General features: G+C 32.1%; 1 long non-coding RNA gene across 1 annotated transcript in view; it reads right to left on the bottom strand.

Annotated features, from left to right (window-relative positions):
- Positions 1 to 1874: 1874 nt before the first annotated feature.
- Positions 1875 to 17520, bottom strand: part of LOC306670887 — a 108744-nt gene continuing 93098 nt past the window's right edge. Inside the window, exon 3 of the long non-coding RNA XR_013766528.1 lies at positions 1875 to 4635. This is a non-coding gene — a long non-coding RNA (uncharacterized lncRNA). The remainder of the gene's footprint in view (positions 4636 to 17520) is intronic.

Raw genomic sequence — 17520 nt, 5'->3', positions numbered from 1 at the left:
ACCAGCAGGACTTCATGACAAAGAAATCACTTTTAAAAAATCATTTGAGCAAATAGAATTAATTATAAATGATCTCATGAAACTATATTGATACTTATTTCAATATTATTGTGCAAAATTGTGGTTTCAAGACAATTACAATTAATGCATTTAGCTTTCATTCTCTACCTCAAACCATTATCAACAGTAAACTTTTAGGGACAAATTAAATTACTTTAATATAAACATTAAAATTAAATAATGGAATTAATGATTAATATCAAATTAATTAAATTTTATTGGAATTTGTCTTAGAACAGAGAGAAATATGAAAGTGCATAGATCTGAATTTTAAAATATTTAAACATTTATTAATCACTATTAACCCAGAGATCAAATGTTTATTTTGACAAAGCAAACAAGTTGGCTACTCTACCATGGATTTGAAGATCTTATGGTTGAAGTATAATTGGAACTACAGGATTCTTTTCATTTCTTCACATTTTAAATTAATTTGGTTTCTGTTTATTCAGAAAAGTAAGTAGTATCCTCTCATTTTCTCATAAGCACTGCAGACAATCTTGGAGTCCAGTACAAGTCTTTTTGGTATTCACTATTCTAGAAGCTGCCTTTATTTGTAGGACAAATATCTTAGCTTTCTCCATCTTCTGGGTAGACTGCCATTGAAATGTTCTAATACATATCTCCCATATCCACATAAATATGGAGCTTTAGTCATGCACCACAGTAATCTGCAAGCTCAAACCCTCTCTTGGCTTTTTCCCTTCCTTGCCTCAATTCTCTGTATCTCTATCAACACATCATGGCATCTGCAACAAAATAAACTTGATTCAGAAACTTGTTATAACTAGGAGTACAACACTCTATTAATCTGCAAGAAAATATGAACATTTCAGTAAATTTATATTCTTTTAGTTTATATAAACAGTATAATTTATAAAGTATGACTTATAAATTGACTCTCAGTGATGACTGCTTGTAGACATTACATCCTAAGATGCGAATAATAATTGTTACAATAATAGTGAAATATGCAGTGAACATCCTTACAAAATGGCACCTTAAAATATCATAAGTTTCAACACTAATTTGAACACTCAAATTCTGAATGGGGTGACTAGGAAACCAGAGAAAATATTCATCCATTATTCTAACCAACATTTGTTTAGTGTTTTACATGATGCAAACATAAATCTAGAAAGTGTGACTAACAAGATGATATGTTATGAACTCACCTTGTTTTATATGTCACAGAATGGCAGTGCTATTTCAGGACACATATAGACATATGTAAATATGTTTTCTCATTTATATGACAGGATAATTTACTTGACAATTTAAAGAAAATTGTCAGTGCAGAGACATAAGAAATAAGGACAGAACAAGAGTAACTATAATTTACAAGATATAAATTGTAGCATCTCCGTTTTGAACTATAGCTAAAGAACGAAGATGATGTTTAATCTTAAATCAAGTGATATATTATTATTTGCTGTGTCATGGGACTGCAGAGAATAAAACTTTGTTTGTTTTTTGGATTAAAAAAGAATATGGAACTTAGATATTTTACCATCATTGATCACATAAATCTGCAGTAACTGAAGCTAGGGAAGACAGAGCCCTCTCTAGTGAATTTCACATCTGAGTTGTTTAATTTACTTGTCCTCCAAGAAAGATAATTAAAACTTGAAAGAAAGAGAAGTAGCTGAATATAAAGCAAAGTTTGAATCAATAGCTTGGGAAATATTAGCATGATAACAAGCTAATTCTACAATTTTGAGAGATTTAATTATATATTATAAATACAGTACCTTTTTGCACAAGTTATATGTTCTCATCAGATTATTTAAAACCTGATAATTGAGTCAAATATACTTGGTGTATTTTATTGCCACTGTATTTCTAGATCCCTACAGTTGTCGGACTTATTAAAAAGGAATATCTTGAATCAAAACTACTAAATCTTTTAGTGACATTTAATTTGTCTTCATGATTTGAGTAGCCCTTATTATAAGCTCTGGTGGGATATCATAAAATGTAGTACCAACTATTTTGTTTTGAATTTTGGCTTCTTTATCTTGAAAATACTAATGTTATGACCTATCAAGTATTTTTTTCTTTCTTTTGTAGCATATTAACCACAGAGTCAGATACTTGCAGTGCCCAAATTTCTTTATTGAATATTAGATATGATTTAAAATTAGAAGAAGCTTCAAGCCCAAAATAGTAATAATAATGTGGTTGAGTATTATTATAATTATGCATATTTGATAACAGTTGATATCTTTTATAAGCTCCATGACATAATCAAAAACTCAAATCTTTCCACAGAAACATAGAAAATTTCTCAGTATGATTCAAGTTATTAAGATTGAAAAAGTTCTCCATTGTCTCAACTGACTGACTCTGAGTTTGATGTTCTTTTCTCCTACTAGTTCCTTTTCACTTATTGATAGCTATCATCTAGGCAGAATGTTAATCTCATAATAAAGGGAAATTGCATGCAATTTAGGGGTATGACAGAACCTAAAATATTTAGTGTCCTTTGATTGCTTTGCAATATTTTAAAATGACATGTGCTTTAGTATTTTAGGTTACAGTGACATATGTTAACACAGCAGGGTGTCTAAAATGTAGTATTTTTGCATAATGATGCTATTATATGAACCCTAAAAAGGGCAAAATGGATTGTAGGTAGAATAAGTGCTATGTATTAAATTTCGCCATAAATTGCCCTCTTTAACCCAGTCTTAGGGAGATAACTGTTTCATAAAATTTTTCCGAAGTCTGCTTTAAGTGTCCAAACTACTAACAGCATGTTTGTGTGGGTATTTGAGAATTGAAATGAACAACTCAAGTGGGCAAGCACTTAGCCTCAGTATAGATGGATAATGAATACTACTGAAAAATGTAAGAGTGGGGACCCCCTACATATTCCTTGTTATTAATGGAATGGCTGAGTGACAGGAGTGCACATTGTCACAATAACATAAATGTTGCCCTGCACTCATCAACCTCTACCTGAACACTCCATCATGAAACTTATTTCCAGAGATGTTGATTATACCATTAGTTTTATTCAAGGCTTGTGAGTTCAAATGCCATTGATTGTGTTTAGATATGCTATTTAGCTTTCTAACTCTACACTTAAAAAATAGGGGTTTTATTAATGTAAACAGGCAGTTTTCTTTTTCTCCTATCAGGATCAATCGATTTCCCTCAGACTGAGAAAGTAAAGTAAGATTCCAGTGCCATATATTTCAAGGTCTATTTGTGTGTGTGTTGAGAAAGAATATGTCCAATTACATCTATAAATCACATGATCACATGATTATAAGAACTATTGCATGGTTAAAGATACATGTTTTAATATAGTAGGCACATTATAATAATAGTTGAAATTATGTTTTATTTAAGATTGTTTGATTTTAACTTTTATAAGTTTGAGAATTTTTTTAACTATAACTAATGTTGAAGGTATGGTATGTTAAACACTTATAAATACATAGACTCAAAAATTAACATTTGCCAGATATTTTGCTGTGTTTCGTTTGTATCTCTTTATTTATTCTTCCTGAAAAATTTGAAATTAAGTTATAGATTCATTCAAGTTCACCATAAAATTCTTTAAAGTGCATTACTCAATAAGGACCATGATCCTCCCAAGAAATTCAACACTCTAAATATATAAAATTGTTAAATATATTGTCAATATGTCTGTTCTGTATGTATGCATATATGTGCATATATATATTATTTTATAAAGTTTTCCATTAAATTAACAATATATGCAAGTCTAGGCCAATTGAATTATAGAGAGTATCATATTTAACTGTATATTGGTGTTAGATACAAGATAAATTTGCACATCAATATATTTTACAAGACACAAGCTATACTTTTTCCATTGCCTCCCATCAGAGGACATATAAATGTCAGATGGTTTCTACAGTCAGCAATGCCAATTTTGATTACATGTTTACAGTGGAATCAAAAGGTCTCTTCATATTGATGATATCATTCTATTAATAATTATTGTGTGATCTAGGGCAATAATGTCATTTTATCTTTTCAAATTTATTTACATAAAGATGTCCACATTTATCTTTTTTTATTCTGTTTATAAATGTTAATTGTTAAAAGTAATGACTGTGAATTTTCTTACTCTTAAAAATGCTTCATAATCTTTCATGTATAGTTGATTTTTCATTATTGTTTACGAAGTATCCACTTTCAGTCTGTATGTTACCTTTCTAGCAGAAGTTGGTTAGTAAACAGATCACCAATTTCCTTTTGCTACTACATAGTTTATGGCCTGAGACAGGGAATGTTGTTTTTTTAGTATGTAATTGTGAAGCTTAAGTTTTCTTAGGTATTCTAAATACATACTAAATTTCAGGAGCAACAAATGTACAATCCAAAAGAGACACAAGAAATTGAAGTACTTACAAAAGGATGAAAGGGAAATGAGCAAGACACTGCATATACTTATGGGATATGTACAATCTTTCTTTCATGAAGAGAAATGATTGTAGACCCAAGACCACAGGAACATAAAAATGTAGACCTCTCATGGTTGTGAAGTTCTTATGGAGTTTTAGACCAAGTTTCATCTGGTATCTTGACATGAGTCACCTATAACATGCAAAAGACAAACCCTTATAATTCATGTGCCAAAGTATTATCTTAAATCTGCCCAGTTTTAGAATATAGGGAGTAGTGCCAAAACCAAAGAATATGATTAGCACCTACACAAACCAGATTTATGAACGATGCCAGACTTTCATCATACAAACTGCATAATATTAAGATAATAAAAAGTGTCAAATAAGTGGATTGATTAAATTGTTCTTTGGTTCTTCAAGTGCATTGACTCAAACTTATTTAGTATTGATTTTATAGTGGAAAAGAAAGTTGAATAACGATTTCAGAAACTAGAAGAGAAGGGGAAACATAAACAAATTAATAAAAAATAATTTATTCTTGCTGGGCACAGTGGTGCATGTCTGTAATCCCAGTAGCTCTAGGATTACAGGAAGATCACAAGTTCAAAGCCAGCCTCAACAAAAGCAAGGCACTAAGCAACTCAGGAGACCCTGTCTCTAAATAAAATACAAAATATAGCTGGAATGTGGCTCAGTGACTGAGTGTCCCTGAGTTCAATCTCCAGTACAAAAAGACAACAACAAAAAATTATTCTTAACACTCAACTATTTCAGTAAACTGTTTCTGAAATTGTTCATTCCACTATAGTATTGCCAATCTAGGTGAATTATGGTTTAAAAGTAATACTTTAAACAAAATCACTGACTATATAAATGAGCAAAAATATACTGTTTCATACCTTGTGGACATAAAAGTTAATTATTCAAGAACATTGTGCTTGTCCAAATGATATAAATGATTTAAGCCATGTGGCTACCAAGAGAAACTTTATCAATTTTCATGAAACTCACATATTTTATTATTAGGTTACATTGAAATTATGAATGTATATTAAATACTAACAGTATTTTTTGCTCTTAATATTCTCATAAAATACAATGTAGAACTAATAGCTGAGAAAGCAAGTGACACCATGCCATCTAATCATGTCTCAGGGTCAGGGATGTAGACTGGTAGAGCACTTGCCTTGCATACTTAGTGTCCTAGGTTTGATCCCTTTCACCAGGAAAAATGAAAAACTGTATAACAAAAGTGTCAGAGAATTACCATTCCAACAAATTAAAATAAAATTTCATATTAATAAAATAAATTAAACACAGATTAAAAGTTAACATTGTCCATTCATGATCTTTAATTATGTTTAACAGATGACAGAAATTTTCCAAAAAAGGCAAGAATTTCTACTATCCAAAAATTATGAAGATATGGTTGGTTCAAAATGGGATTATGATCACTAATAAAAGGAAAAATCAAAGTTAAATCTCAGTTTATTTTTAGATAAAATATACAGACATAATAATGATTGAAAATTCTCAAATTAATCACTTCAGTAACACATTTTTAGTCACAGAATGATGATTTAAACATAATCAGTATAAATTATTCACAAAGTGAAGTACAATGCTGAAGACCAGATTCCCCTTGGACCTGGATAAATTAACCCCTCACTTTATCTTTTCCCACATGATCTCCAAGGCTCCTTTAGTCTAGAATCAATTCTAGGACATGACAATATTTATGGGCGCAAGGTTGTTTGGGGAATACCCTTACTGAAACTTTGATCAAAGTTATCCAGTATGGTTCATCTCTGTCAGTGATCTTGACCTTTCTGGGCAATTTTCTATTTATCATTTCCCCAAAGTCATGAAATTACTAGGATAAGCATAAAAGTCATATTCTTCTGATGATGAAAAAAAGAAAAAGGTCAGGGGGTGTCTCCATTCTTGACTTATTCTAAGTAATTGCAGAGGGGATTTTAGATAGAGCATGACATATATGTAACCAACAACTTAGAGCTTTGGAAGGGGAATTTGAATATTGGGAGATCAGTTTATGTTGTAGAATTTTACATGAAAGAAAAAAATGGAAATGCCAAATATTATTTTTCTTCAGTGGAAGGGTGTAAAATGAAGTTTTTAATGTTTGAATTTTTTAAGCATTATGTGTGTGAAGGTTTTGTACATGTACAAGGAACAAAAGAACATATTCAACTTGAGAATTGGAGACTAACAAAATGGTTCAACTCTCAGCTTGGTCTCTACCTGGCAGCATTTTATTAATTCCGCCTGTGCACTACCTACAAATTAGGGAAATTTATGAAGTTGTTGTCAAAATTAAACTATATTATAAGTGTACAACACTTTTTCTGGCATATATTAGGTCCTCAGTAAATAAAAACTTTGCTTAGAAACAGACATTTGTAAACATATTCACCCTTCAATCCACAATCTTTTGTTCATTTATTAAGAGAGTTTGTCCAGGTGCCATATACCCTGGTAGGCACTGGAGATACAACCATGGATAAAAAGGGTTACCATTGATCTCTAGAATTGAAAATAAATAAGACAGAGTCTTAAGAATACTTATGCAAAAATGTTTCTACAAAGAAAAAATTTCATAAGAATTAATTACTTCATGCTCTGGAAGAGGAATCAAAAGGAAAGAATGATTAGTACCTCCAGGACCAAATTCATTTGATTTGAACATATTCAGCATTAATATTTCCTGTTAAAACCTGAGCATTGATAAAGTAGAATTACTTTAAAGAATCATTTCCAGGTTACTTACATGCCCAAGACTGTGTTTCCAGTACCATGTTTGTTCTGTTCAAATACAAATTTTATATTCCCTTTTACTTAAAAAAGTTGCCTGGCAAAGATTTTCTCCCATTCTGAAGATTTTCTCTTCATGCTCTTAATTGTTTTCTTTGCTGGGCATAAACTTTTTAACTTGGGAAGGCATCTATGTATTGATTTTTGGTTTTCTTTCTTGAGATTTAGCAGGATTTGGATGTTAGGGCCTGCACCAATATGTTGGAATATTGAACCCATATTTTCTTCTAGTAGTCGCAGTGCTTCTGGTCTAATTTCTAGATCTTTAATCCACTGAGTTGATTTTTCTGCAGAGTGAAAAAGAGAGAGGTTTCATTTCATACTTCTACATTTGGATAACCAGTTTTCCTAGCATCATTTGTTAAAAAGTTTCTTTTGCCCAATGTATGTTTTTAGGCACCCTTTCCAAGAATCGATGAGTGTATTTGTGTGGATTTATCTGTCTCAAACTTTTCCATGTGTCTTCATGTCTGTTTTTATGCAATACCATGCTGTTTTCATTAGCTATCTCTATTATAATTTGAGAACAAATATTGTGGTGACAGTATCATTACTCCTATTGATCAGTATTTCTTTGGCTGTTATGGGTCTTTTATTCTTTTGTATGAATTTTAGAACTGTTTTTTATAATTCCACAAAGAATGTTCTTGTTATTTTGATGGGGATTTCATAGAATCTGTATAAGTTTTTGATAATGAGTATTTTGACAATATTAATTCTTCCTATCCAAGAACATGGGAGGTCTTTCTATATGCTTCCTTCTTCAATTTCTTTTTTATGTGTTCTATAATATTCTATAATTTTCATTTCCTTCTACCTCCTTGATTAGAATTATTCAAAAGTGCTTCCTTTTTCTTTTGAGGTTATTGTGAATGGCATTGTTTTTCTGGTTTCTTTCTCAGTAGATTCATTACTGGAGTATAGCAAATCTATTGATTTTTGTAAGTTGATCATGTATCTTGTTACTTTAATGATCTAAAATCATCATACTATAGTGATACATGCATACCAATGTTTATAGCAGCACAATTCACAATAGTCAAATATGGAACCAGCCTAGAAGTCTCTCAATAGATGAATGGATAAATAAAATGTAGTATGCAATGGAGTTTTACTCAGTCATAAAAAAATATACAATTATGTCATTTTCTGGTTAATGGATGGAAATAGATAACATCATGCTGAGTAAAATAAGTGAGACTCGGAATTCAAGGGTCACGTGTTTTCTCTCTTGTGAGGACACTAGAGAGAAAGAATTTTAAAAGGTGGGATTCCATAAACATAGAAGGAAGAGCAAGGAGTAGAGTAAGGGGCCAAGGGGGAAGGAGGAGGAATGGGAAAGGGGAAAACTACGGAATGAAATAGACCAAACTAAACTATGTATGTGTATGAATATATCACAATTAATTCCACTTTTATGTATAACTGTAATCATATGATAAAAAAATAAATTAATAAAAGAAAAATGAATAAAATAGAAGGGGATCATCGGAAGGAAGGAGGAAAGAAAGTGGGTAGTGCTTAGGATTGAAATGAAACAAATTATGTTGCCTGCATTTATGAATATGTCAAAATGAGCCATACAATTATGTGTAACTATAATGCAGTAATTAAAAATTATTTAAAGACAAATAACAAAAAGTCAAAAAGAAGTTGGCTGGATTTTAAGTTAGTTGCTTATGATCACTGGATTGGAAGAGTTAGATCTTTGTTTCATAATAACACTTTCATTTGTTTTCTGTTTTTGTTATAGTAATGCTTGTTTTCAGTCTTAATTTCGGCAGTGAGTTCACATGGCAAATTTCCACTGGTAAGGTTATAGATTTACAAAAAAGAATAAGATTAAAATTGACCTGCTAAGAAAGTAATAGAATATGTTGTTTCCAAGGCGAGCTAACCAGAGTGTAAGAGACAAGGAATTAGAATTTGAAGAAATTGACAATAAGGTAAGAAAATAGAGGTGTCTTAGGGTGTCTAGTGGTGATGGCTGACTAGTTAATTTTAAAAATCTGGGATATCTGTTTTGCAACCTGAATTTATTCTGGATCATATGTAGTATTTTACCCTGTGTAGCACCTTTTCTTCAATAAAAATTGTGATGAATGTAGTATAACTCTTGTTTAGGATAATGAAAGATGAAATAGTGAACAAGGATCACACCTAGAAAATAGATTGGCAGTTCATGGTGAGAGAGGAGAACTAGAGCAATATGCCCCCTTCTCCCCTGCCTTCACAGCAGAGAGGAGATGAGAGTGGAAATTGAAATAAGTTATTAGAAGGAAAGATGGGCTGTAGTTAATGGAAGGCTCCATTTGTAAGGACTGAGGGAAATTCAAATAGTTGAGAAAGCATTATTCGTGTATGTGTGAGGGCGTCTCCAGTGGAAATCGGCTTGTGGGTTAGTAGAGTTGGTGGAGACCATTTCCTTTCAATGTGAGCAGTCATCATTCAATTTTCTAGGGGTCTGAACAGAAAGAGTAGGTAAAGGAAAAGGTTTCCTCTTTTTCTCTTGGAGTGAAGATGCATTCTTCTTCCCTTGCCTCTGTATATCAGAATTCCAGGCCTTTTTCCCTTGAACTTCAGAATTTATGCCAGAGGTCCCTGTGTTCTCATACTTTTGGCCTTCGGTTGATAGTTACACAGTAAGCTTTCCTGGTTTGAGGCTTTTGGACTTGGATTGTCTCTCAGTCTCCACTTTACAAACAACCTGTCATGAATTTCTCAACCTGTACAACCTGTCATAAATTTCTTTCAACCTGTACAATTATAAGTCCCTTAATAAATCTCTTCATATATATATATATACATACATATGTATATATATTGTTTATGTGTCAATAGATATACATATCATATAATGATTTAGTCTCTAGAAATACCCTGACTAAATTATAGGTGAAATTAAAGCATTTATTTATTCTAAAAATAATTTATTAATATAGAAACATTCCTTGAATAATCAGAATATAAAAGGCACCCATGTGAGATAATTATTTCATTGTCCAGTGGGATAGGGGTCTTAATGCATGCACACAGATATGCACATGAAAATAACACAAATTTCTTCAAAAGCATTTGCAAAATTAAATTATTGTGACAGATGTATGATGACATGCATTCACTATTTAGAGAATCTATACGTAAGTGCTCTGTCTATTCATCCATCATTCCATCTACCCCTTACTCCTGACAACCATTTTCTTTTTACTGTCAGTATAGTTTTGCTTTTTATATAATGTCATATAGTTGAAATTATATGGTATATAAATTATTCAAATCGACTTATTGACTTAGCAATATGCACTTAAATTTCTTCCATGTGTTTCTGTAACTTATTAATTTCCTTTTAGTGCTTTATAATATTTCATTGTCTGGACAGAACTCAGTTTTTTTTATCCATTCATCTATTGAAGAACATCTTGGTTTCTTCCAACTTTTGACAATTAGAAGTAAAGCTGCTATCAACATTTTTGTGTAAAGTTTTTGAACTAAGGTATATTTTTAGCTCTTTTGGTAAATGTCAAGGATACTGAAAATTGGATTTATGATAAAATATATGCAGTTTTGTAAGAAATTTCCAAATTGTCTTTCAAAGTGGTTGTATCATTTTGCATTCGCACCAATAATCAATGGGAATTCTTGATCCACATCTTTGACAGAATTAACTCTTGTCAGTGTTCTGGATATTAGCCATTCTCATGGATGTATAGTGAAATATTTTTGTTGTTTTAATTTGCATTTATTTGATAAAATATAAAAGGGATCATCTTTTATATGCTTATTTAATATCTGTATATGTGCTTTGGGGAGGTGTCTGCTAAGGTCTTTAATTCATTTTTTAAATCACATTGCTTATGTTCCTATTACTGTGTTTTAAGGTTTCCCCCCATGTTTTGGATAGCAGCCTTTATCTGATATGTGTTTTGTAAATATTTTTATCCAGTCTGTGCCTCACCTTTGCACTCTCTTAACAGTGACTTTTGAAGAGCACATCCTTTTAGTTTTAATGAAATCCATTAATCATTCTTTTCTTTAAGGATCATGCTTTTAATGTTGTAAATAAGAAGTCTTCAACAAATGTATGTCATCTACGTTTTCTCCTATATTATCATCTAGCAGTCTTGTAGTTTAAATATTATGTTTAGATCTCTTCTCCATTTTGGTTTAATTTATATGAAGTGTATAAGATCTGTGTCTAGACTCCTGTTTTTTATTAAAATTTTTCAAATGAGTGTCAAGTTCTTACTGCTGCATTTGTTGAAAGGGATATTTTTTCTTCATTGTATTGCCTTTGATTCGATCTTTTGTCAAATATCATTTGACTATATATTATGTGGGTTCTTTGTTCTGTTTTATTGATCTGTCTGTTCTTTCATGAATACCACCCTCTAGATTGCTGGAGTTTTATAGTAGCCTATCTTTATTACTATTGCCTTTATTCTTCCTCTCTTTTATTTTTTGAAATGTTATGGATAGAACCCAGGGCCTCACACATGCAAGGCAAATTCTCTACCAATGAGCAACATCCCAGCCTTCATTACTCTAGCTTTACAGTAGACACTGAATCAGACACTGTTTTCCAGCTTCATTATTCTTTGATATTATGTTGGCTCTTTAGGATTTTTGCCCCTCCATATAAATTTCAAAATCAGTGTGTCAATGTCTGTAAATTAACTTGATGGGCTATTGATTGAAATTACATTGAATCTAGATCAAATGAGGAAGAACTGACATCTTGACAATATTGAGTTTTCCCATGCATATAAAATATCTCACCATTAATTTTGTTCCTCTTAGATGTCTTTCATCAGAGTTTTATAGCTTTACTCATACAAACCTTATAAATATTTTGTTTATGCCTAAGTATTTTATTATTTGTGGTGCTAGTGTAAATGGTATTTTTTAAAAAATATAAAATTCCTCTTGATCCTTGCTGCTATATAGGAAAGTAAGTTTTGCATGTCAGTCTGGTATTCTATAGTCTAGCTCTACTCATTTATTAGTTCCAGGGTTTTTGTTGTTGTTGATGATTCTTTGGATTTTTCTACATACTAGGTCATTTCAACTGTAAAAAATGACATGTACACACTCAATTTCCTTTTTTCATCTCACTTAATTGGCTAGGACTTCTAGTAGAATGCTTAATAGCTGGTGAAACGGGATTCCTGCTTTTATTCCTGATCATGGTGGGAAATTTTCTAGTTTCTTACCATTTAGTATGATATAAGCTGTGGGTTTTCTGAAGATATTCTTCATCCTTCAAATTGTTGATAATTCCCTTTTATTCCTAATGAAACGAGTTTTTGTCATATACGGGATTATTTCGTTGGGTATGTCAAATGTTTTCTTCTGCATATATTGGTATAATTATGTGAATTTTCTTTTTTAGTTGACTGATTTGATGGATTACATTAATAGATTTTCAAATATTTAAAAAAACTGCATAATTAGAATAAATCATACCTCATTGTGTTTTACAGTTCTTTTTAAACACTGCTTTATGTAAGTTGCTAATATTTTGTTGATAATTTTCTGTACTTATGTTCATGGGAAATATTGGTTTACAAATTTCCTATAATATTTTTATTTGATATCATTTTTTTTTCTGGGTGATGAATATTGTATACTACATGCTAAAAATAGAGAAACAGTATAGGCTTTGTGTTTACCAAGTTTTAAATTTTCATTCGATGTTTTGTTATCTGGAGTTTTTCTGATTAGGGATGGACTTCCTCTCCCAGGGTCAGCCATAGGAAATGACCCTCCTGTGAGCATTTCTTATAAGAGAACCAGTGATTCATACTTTCAACCTCTTCCATTGCTGTAATCTTACACTCTGGACCACATTTCCCTGCCCTAATACCTCATGCTCATGTGTTGGAGAACTAGGCACAATCCCTATACTCTAGAGCCTAATGAAACTATTCAAATTTATCAAATGTAAAACTGCTTAGATCCCTTATTCTGATTTGCTCATTCCTTCCTGCAGGAAATGTAATAAAGACTTTTTGACATCATCCCACCCTCCAATCCTTCCTCTACTTGAGACTGATATCAGTGTTCTGTTGCATGGCCCAGTATAATATATGACAAGATCAACTTTTTTTTTGGAACTATGAGTAATAAACTATGTTTTCAATGGTAATTGTCTCCTCATATGTTGGTGTCATCATACCCAAAGAATTATAAACCTGCATTCTAAGGCAGAGTCATTTTGCATTGATAAATCAAGAAAAGTCAATTGAACTGCATTATTTCACTTTTATACTTATCAATTGATCCTCACAGCTTACAGAAGCAATGCAAAGAAGTATATGTAAAGGAAACTACAAAATTATAACATTTTGAGTATCATTTATGCTCAATTATAACATCGAGTATCAATTAAAAACAAGATAACTGATTAAGAGGTCAGTTACCTTTGAATCAAAGTGGCACCTTAGCATGATATTAAAATCTAGCAGCCATTTTTTCTAGTAATTATCCCAATGAAAACAATAAGAAAATGCAAGTTCTAGTCTACAAAAAAACTAGAAGTTAAATTTTAAAACTATTTTTCCTAGTCTTATTAGCATAGATTTAAATATTGCCAGGAAATTCTATAGACTAAATCCAATTGGTTCTGAATGATGTAAATAGCAATCTATTTAGTCAATGGAAGTCAAGATAATTAAAATTAAAACCATTCCTTGAACCAAGACATCTAGAGAAGAAGACATAAGGCTACTACCAATGGAATGAATTTTTACCTTACCAAATTTACTTCCTACTAAAATAACTCATATATTTGTTATTTTCCAAAAAATTGGCATTTTAACCAACAAGGTAATATTTAATCAACAAGTAATAGCAAAAGCAGGTTGTACACATGAAAATAACCTAAAGAGATTTTTTTTTTTTTTTTTAAATTGGTGTCATTGGAATCAGAAAAAAAAAAAAAAAAAAAGATTCTCATTCAGAATTCCTGGCTAGTTCATTAGGTGGCCATATACTGAGAATGCGTAAATTGTGACTCAATTACTGATGGCTCTCAAATGTGCTTTCAGTAAGGTATGCAATTTTCCAACCAAAAGAAAAACTATCCCTCAATAAAGAGGACTGTAAAAATAAAACAATTTCTTTCAGGGAAATATTTTAAATACTCCAATTCTGCCATAGGGATTTCTCTAAAACAGGAGAGATTGTCGCATTAGTGAATAGCAATGCATTTTTTATATATATCAGTTGCCTGATATATTTTAAAGACTACTCAAATAACAATTGAGGAAGAAAAATAAATCATTCCTATTGATCTTAGGTGTTTTGTGAATATATTATTTCAAAACAAACTCTGACCAACTAGCTCTGTCATTGAAAACAATCCACTTTAACATTTACTCTATGGCACTGCACTATTTATTTTTAATTTATAATTAATGGAGAAAAATAATTTGTATAACAAAAATTATAGTAAAGCATTAGCTTCAGAGATTAAGTGGGGAAATTTGACCTGAAGCTTCTACTTTTTAAATCATGTCCTTACCATTTACTAATAGGTTTTGGAAAAGTTTAAGCCCTTAGTTTTATGTTCTTCTAAATAAAAAAGACAGAAGCATCTATTTCCTTGGGTTCTTGTTAGATTTACATGAAAAATAAAATTACAGAATACCTAATACTAATTCTGTTTGAGTTCCTTTATTATTACTCAGTACTTTCTACCACCTCCGCTCAGTACACACAAGCTTGACTTCCAATGCTAACACTTCTGTTTCTCCTTAAGGACTTTCATTGACTACTTGAGTCTACTACCCTTCCTGTGTGACAGACTATATGTGCTAGGAAAAAACACCCTCCAGAAACAACTCTTCACATTGATTCACAGAATTGCGTGTTTAACTATCTTGGTACTCTCATTCTTTGCATGTGTATTTCAGTAATTTAGAGGTAAATAACCTGTAACTTACAGAGAAAACTAGTTTACTAGAAATTCATGTCTCCCTTCTCTTCTCTGTCATTTTTTTCCTTATCTTAATTCAGTTGGATTTTTATCTCAAGCATCTGCATTTGGAGGACCTCATTCTAACATAGTTATTTTCCAGAAGTCATTGTAGACAACAGGTATCCTGGATAAGATTTTGAAATGGCAACAAGGAAACCATTGTCACTGATAATTTGGGAGTATGGCATGCTGGAACATCAAAAGTTCTGAGATTTCCATAAATAGATTAATTAGGATGGATGCAAACGACAAGGGGTACATTGGCTTAAGCATCTCTTCTAATTTTGAAATACACAGCAACCATAGTAGTTTGAAGGATGATGGAAGTTATTTTCTCTCTAATACAAGTATTGAATAAAGAGAATTTACAGGTTCAACTTAGCCAATTAGAAGGCATCTCAGGCTCTATGGAGGATTTTTGAAAGATAGACTTCCATAGTTGGAGACAAACTAACTTAAAACTTATAATCAGGACTTAATATTGACAGTAGGTTAGTTATGAAGCAGGATAACGTAAAGACCAGTATTTTTGTATGAGATTCAAATTTTATACAAAACTGCTTATTGGAAGTGTGGATCCCTGATTAGCATGTGTCAAGTCCTAAGTCAACCTACTAACTTTCTATGTTTCGTTATGGGATGAGCTTGCTGATTCATTAAGCAATGAGGAATAGCCTATTGGGAGTGAGAAAAAGCAAATAATGTAGACAGTGGTGATGGTCCAGGATTGACAAGAGAGATTTTAAGGGAGCAGAACTACCTAAAGTAATGAAAAATGAATAGCAGAAGAGACATGGCAAGGATAATCAAAGAAAAGAGGACATATTCTTTATTAAAAGAGTGACATAGGTTCACCATTATGTGAAAAGGAAGCACTGTCTCATAAAGTTCTATGATGCTAGCTATATATTTGATAACTTTGCATTACTACAATTAAAGTCCTGAGTTGGATAACTCTACAAAGAGAAAAACATTTATTTGGCTCATAGTTTTGAAGTTCTCTAAGTCCTGCCAGTTTATCACAATCTCAGTAAGGGCTAATTATTGACTGTATGACTCCATGACAAGTGACAAATGGCAATAATAGAAGATCATGTTGGAGTGAGTGGTCACATCTTAAGCCAAGAACAGAGAGAAATGGATAGGACCAGGATTGCTCCTTTTATAAAAATACCCAGAGAGATTCTAGGGATCCTATGAAAACTATCATAGATTGATTGCATACAACTTCATGCCCCAAATGATCTTAGGACCTCCCACTAAGGCCCACTATTTGGACACTTCCCAGCAGTGCCATGATGGGGACTGTGTTTTTAATCATGAAGTACCCTTGAGGGACACAAACTTTTAAAACATAGCAACTTCTAGACCAAGTCTCTAATAGTGGGTCCAATTAGTCTTCAGAATATAGTCTCCTCATATATAATGATATATACTCAGGTTTTCCCAGTTTCTCAGTATGTGATCTGTAAGGTAGTTTATCTGCTGGTCTAAGCATTACTTTACTTTGCTAACCTGTATTCAGTAAAAGCCATAATAGGTGGAAGCTCAGGTAGCCAAGTGTAAATGCTGGAATTATATTCTCCATTCTACAGAAAATTGTAGATCAGATACAAACTGAGGGAATAAAGGGAGGATAGAGATCAGCGACGCTGATTTAACTTAAATGATTTAGGAAGTGTTTTATCAATAATATTCCCTATAATTTATTATCATAACTCCTAAAGAAGATGGATGATGGCAGATTATGGTGCTCTAGTATCAAATTAATAAAGTGGGATCATCAGTAGCAATTGCAGGGTAGATTTGGTACCTGCAATATAATAGGTAAAAAAAAAAAAAAAGTGACTCAATGTCATTAACTATCAGATAAATTGCTGGGGGCTATGCCATACGGACTACATCAAGATGGCACCCGGCAGCCAGCCAGAAGTTGTTTTGATCACATCAGCAGTGAGGAGGTTTATTAACATAAGCACACCAGGTGTTTTATCATTGGCCGTATTCAATTAAGTCCACGCACACAATGCGTGCACATGTGTTCCCGAGTGCTCCTGATCGTGCCTGCTTGTTTTGACCTTTACCGTGATTGGACAGCTAGCTCCTCACCTAATAATTGGCATCAGCCCTACCCTTTACCTCCTGGAGGGGATATAAACCGGCTCTCCTTGAGTGCCGGGGTTCCTGGGTTTCCTGAATCTACAATAAATGGTTCCGAATTCAAGAGCCTTGCTACTCATTTGTCTCCCGTGCCAAGTTGACTCC

The sequence above is a fragment of the Sciurus vulgaris genome (genome assembly GCF_902686455.1).
Source record: "Sciurus vulgaris genome assembly, chromosome: 10".
In the NCBI taxonomy this organism is placed as follows: domain Eukaryota; kingdom Metazoa; phylum Chordata; class Mammalia; order Rodentia; family Sciuridae; genus Sciurus; species Sciurus vulgaris.
This window is presented reverse-complemented; position numbering and strand designations above follow the sequence as displayed.